This window comes from Musca vetustissima, unplaced genomic scaffold (genome assembly GCF_032173495.1).
Source record: "Musca vetustissima isolate MV318-11 ecotype Yass unplaced genomic scaffold, APGP_CSIRO_Mvet_v1 utg40666, whole genome shotgun sequence".
In the NCBI taxonomy this organism is placed as follows: domain Eukaryota; kingdom Metazoa; phylum Arthropoda; class Insecta; order Diptera; family Muscidae; genus Musca; species Musca vetustissima.
The window spans coordinates 12,109-17,780 of record NW_026883000.1 but is presented as its reverse complement, the minus strand read 5'-3'; the positions used below and the strand labels follow the sequence as shown (position 1 = coordinate 17,780).

The window sequence follows — 5,672 nt, the reverse complement described above, 5'->3', positions numbered from 1 at the left end:
CTACATAATCTAAACACCACAATAAATCTAATGATGTTAAAATCATACAAGTCTAAGTAGAGGTTTGTAAATTACAGCGACAACAAAAAACCAGTAAGAAAATAGTAAAGTCGGACTGGGCCGACTATATAATACCCTTCACCACTTTGGGTATGTTGTACATATGTAGGTATACTTACAATTGCATGTCAATGTTACCTCGAAGGAACATACTCATGGCTGCATCTGCACCAATTCCAACTGAACGCAATAACGTCATATCTATCTGAACCGATTTCAGCGAAACTTTCCACACAGTAGTTTATACATACTTAACTACGTTGTGCAAAATTGTATGTCAATCGGCCACATTTTGGGGCTTTGGTGCACCATTTATTGAAAATCGGACGAAACTATATATTGGAGCTATATCTAAATCTGAACCGATTTCAGCAATACCTTTCACACAGTACGTTCAGCACGTTGTTCAAAATTATGTGTCAATCGGCCATATTTTGGGGCTTTGGTGCACCATTTACTAAAACTCTGACGATACTATATATGGGAGCTATATCCAAATCTGAACCGATTTAAACAAAACTTGACACACGTTATGCTATAGTAACTTCAGTACGTTGTGCAAAATTGTGTGTCAATCGGCCATATTTTTGGGGGCTTTAGTGCACCATTTACTGAAAATCGGACGAAACTATAAATGGGAGCTATATCTAAATCTGAACTGATTTTTCCCAATTTCAATCGGGTTCGTCCTTTGGCCAAACAAATGAGCTGTGTCAAATTTCATTCAATTCGGATCATAAATGCGACGGACGGACATGCATAAATCGACTCAGAAAGTGATTCTATGCATATTCTCAAAAGGAACCATGGGTCAATCTCGATTATTTTTGCCTGTTACAAACATATGCACAATGACATAATACCCTGTACCACAGTGTGGTGAAGGGTATAATAATATTACACCTTGCGGATTATATCAAGACCCTTCCGAAAAATCTTGGGGTTCTATAAATAGGAATAAATCTTATAATTAAACTATATATTGAAATATACATTTTAAAGTGGGTCTAAATCGCGTAATTCTCAAAATCATTTGATGCGCATACGGTTTCCAGGAAGTACTGAAGTACATATGCACAATGACATAATACCCTGTACCACAGTGTTGTGAAGGGTATAATAATATTACACCTTGCGGATTATATCAAGACCCTTCCGAAAAATCTTGGGGTTCTATAAAAAGGAATAAATCTTATAATAAAACTGTATAATGAAATATACATTTTAAAGTGGGTCTAAATCGCGTAATTCTCAAAATCATTTGATGCGCATACGGTTTCCAGGAAGTACTGAAGTTTATCTTCCAATTCATGTATATTTTGTGAAATTTCATTTGACGGCTATGATGTACTACACGTGGCATTGAAGTATCCAAAGACTCGGAAAAAATTGAAATGATCCACATAAAATGCAATTAAATCCGAAATATTTTCAAAAACAGTTTTTGCCAAATTTCGTATTTTGTCAGTTCCCGCCGTTCTAGCAGATGGATTTTCAGAAGAAGATTTTATTTCATCCTAAAGGTAAAAAACTTTAATTCCCGAGTTATAAGGGGTGAACCCCTGCTTCAGCTATGTTAAAAAATTGGCAATATCGCCATGTATAGATTGGACACAAGTTATTGGAATTCTGCTGTATAATTTATTATTATTATTTCATTTTAGTTTAACTTAAAACTTATATCTACAAAAGCTATGCTTTTATTACATTATATTAAATTGCATCTCAATAATAGACCCTATAAAAATATCATGCTATCTTTAAAACTGTAGCGATTTTCTTGCTTTGACTGATGATTTCGGTGTATATGGGGATATGCGGACCTGGTGTTTGTGTCTTTTCTTCATTCCTGTTGAATTGGTTGATGTCGATCTTGGTGTAGGTAGGTAGTTATGAAAATTTATATAGAAATGGAACTAAATGGCGGTAAACCGATAGAGGTCGAATTATGAAATTTGGAACTACTTGTTGAATTAAGTATTGCAAGAGCACAAGAAGTAATAAATGGTGTCAATTTCAGTGTAGATTTCTGTTGCGGTCAGAATTTGTACTGTTAAAAACACTCAGGTAAAAACGATACTAAAATTTTAATTGTGACTGATGTTGGTGCGTAGCTTGATTAGCTCTCCCGATAACGGGGTTATATTGGAACATGCTACCCGATAAGACATATGTTTATGCTGGAGAGGCAACAGCTCCAGGAAGAAAACTTTCAAAGGAAAGGATAACAGCTCTTTTATGCGCAAATGCGTCGGGAACAAAAACGGTGAAACCTCTTCTTATTGGAAAAGCTAAGAAGCCACGTTCATTCCGAAACAAAACGTTACCCATAAATTATTTGCACTCCAAAAATGCTTGGATGAATTCAGGAATCTTTAGTGTGGTTTTTTCAAATGTTTGTCCCAGAGGTAAGTTTTATGTTAATGATTTTGACGGAAGTTTTTAAACAAAAATTAATTTTCTTAGGTTGAGTCTTTCTTAAAATTAATGAATGCCCCAATTCACCCATGTGCAGCAGATCTCGTAAAACAGACTCAAGATGGCTAAATATGGGTAATATACATGCCACCAAATGTTACGCCTCTGATTCAGCCCATGGATCAAAATGCAATTCGGCTTCTAAAATTGCATTATAGGGACAATCTTCTTTCCAAAATAGTGACCTCTGCTCCAGATAATGTGATAACATTTTTAAAAACCTTAAATCTGTATGATGCATCATGTATGATTGGACTTGCATGGAATAAAGTAACGCCAAATGCGTTAAACAAATGCTGGAATAAAATTCTAATTTCTGAGAATTTGGAATTTGACGAAGAAGATGAAATTCCTTTATCAAGACTTTTGGAAAATCAGGAAATTCTGTGCGTTAGGCGTGGAGTAAGACTATTAAGCAACGTTTTTCCAAATGTAAGTTTATCATGATTTTTACATAATAGTTTTGATGATTTTTCGTACGTCTTACATTTTGTAGATTCAATTTTGTGCAGATTATTTTAATAACACTGTGCGGCACGAAAATTTTACGCATAAAATGACACAATTTATTTTCCTTCGGACTGTACGATGACATTTTGATATCAATCCATATAGGTTATATTATATTACGGGGAAGAAAATTAAATTAGCTTTCGAAAATGACAAAAATCAAAAATCGGTTAAAAAATGGATGACTTATACACATTTTTGTAGTGATTCTATGCATATACTCTAAAGGAACTATGGGTCTATCTCGTTTCCTTTTGCCTGTTACAAACATAACGGTTTGTAACAGGAAACGATACAGACCCATATTTCCTTTAGAGAATATGCATAGAATCAATACAAAAATGTGTATAAGTCATTCATTTTTTAACCGTTTTTTTTTTTGATTTTCATCATTTTCGAAAGCTAATTTAATTTTCTTCCCCGTAATATAATATCATAATTTCATCGTACAGTCCGAAGAAAAATAAATTTTGTCATTTTATGCGTATTTTTTCACATTTCCACCGCTGTAACTCAGCCAATCCTCAACCGATTTGCAAAATATATATCTTGTTTGAAAGGAAAAATTGTACTCCTCGAAGGAAAAAAAGAATAATATAAATTCGTTATAAAGTAAATAAGTTATTCAAGTTTCAAATTGAAAATCCATGATACCACGTTTTTCTCTATATTTACCGTTATAAAATTAATTTTCGAAGTGACCCAGAAAAACCAAAGGTATTTTCGTAATCCACGGACTCCAACTAAACAGAATTGGTATATTAGAATCCCACAGTGTAATTGGTCCGAGGTAGACAGTTATGAGTTCGACTCCGATGATGAAAATGTGGACATTTTAGAACAGGAACCACCTGTTGCTTAAACCAGAATAAAACAAGCAGAGACAATAAAGTGTCTTGCAACTTGCATAAATTGGAGTCAGCAAAACAATATATGCATTTCTAAAATACTAGCTTTAAGAGAATTACAAGATGAAGCTGTTTAAAAAAGTCTTGAAATTAATGTAAAACAATAATTTCGACAATAATTATAAATCAATGTATATAAATATTTGTTTTTGTTATTAATGAATTATTTTTTATAATTTTTTGTTAGAAATTCATTGAAATGTGAATTAGCTTTTATGTTTCTTTTTTAAATAAAATTGCAACATAAAAAATCTTCGCGATATAACGAATTTTTCGCTATAACGAATGGGCCTGACAATATATCATTCGTTATACCGGGCGTCGACTGCATCTATAATATTATAGTTTACTTCTCATCTGTAATTTGTCCTGCAACGTTAATCAATAACATATTAAAATTTTCAAACATTTCACATTCTTTATTAAACGTAATTACAATTTCTAATATAATTAATTTTAACATCATATTTTATTTAAGTTGAACTTAAAACTTATATCTACAAAAGCTATGCTTTTATTACATTATACTAACTGTATTTCAAATAATATTCCCTATAACAATAACATGCTAGTACTCGTTAAAATTGTAGCGATTTTCTAGCATTGACTGATGCTTTCGGTGTATATGGGGATATGCGGACCTGATGTTTGCGTCTTTTCTTCATTCCTGTTGAATTGGTTGGTGTTGATTTCGGTGTTGCGGGAGCATTTTTTGGTGCTTCGGACGGAAGGCTTGCATAGAGATCATTTATAGTACTGAACACACAATCTTTCAGGAGGGTTTTTCGCACATTCTTTATTAGGAGGGGTGAAACCATTGATTGCTGATTGCGTCTTTTCTTCGCTCCTGTTGAATGGTTTGGTCTCGATCTCGGTGTTCCGGGAGCAGTTTTTGTTGTTGCTTCGGAAGGAAGGGTTGCATACAGATCATCCATACTACTGAACACACAGTCTTTTAGGTGTAGTTTTTGCAAATTGTTAATTAAGTGGTGTGTAAGCATTGATTGTTTCATTTTTAATGTCGTTGAAAAATGGTATGTGTGTAGGTAGAGAGATTGCGAGGAACTATGCTAACTTGAATAACATACACACTATTTATAGTAGCTTCCGATAAACGCATAGAAATAAAAATCGACTACCTGATATATACATTGTTAATTTATGTGACACTAAATCCCTCTAACCATTCCACCGGTTTACCTGTAGTGGCAGATGTCTTCTCTACTCTATATATGACATAAATCACTAATCCAAATTTATACAATGATGAAGGAAATTGTAAATCTACGAAATTTTTAATGAAATTTCGTTAAACAGTTGAAATTAAAATTTGTTCCTCTAATCAGAATCAGTTTGTGGGTGGAAGTTTCGCAACACTGCATTTACATCAACAGGTTAATGACTATTTGAATATTTCTAATTATGTCCTAAAATGATACATAGCGGCATGAACAGTAAACTTTATGGGCAGATGTTTGGATAATCCGCTTTTACGGTTATATAAAATATATAACCGTCATCTATACTACCTGTCCGAGGTTATAATAAAACTTAGGTTATATAAAGTTAGAGACATATATTTTTTATCTTTGCAGTTTTTTATAATAAACTAACAATTTTTTATTAAGAAACGCCTCATCACCATAGTTTGCAATTCTAAACAGCGAATTAAATAAATAGCAGAATTCAATCTATTTACTGAAGACTATAAAATAC

The 5,672-nt window shown here is 32.9% G+C and overlaps 1 pseudogene; it reads left to right on the top strand.

Moving 5' to 3' along the window:
• The first annotated feature begins 2,212 nt into the window (after window positions 1–2,212).
• On the top strand, window positions 2,213–2,940 carry LOC133329756 (jerky protein homolog-like; annotated as a pseudogene).
• The last annotated feature ends 2,732 nt before the right edge of the window (window positions 2,941–5,672 follow it).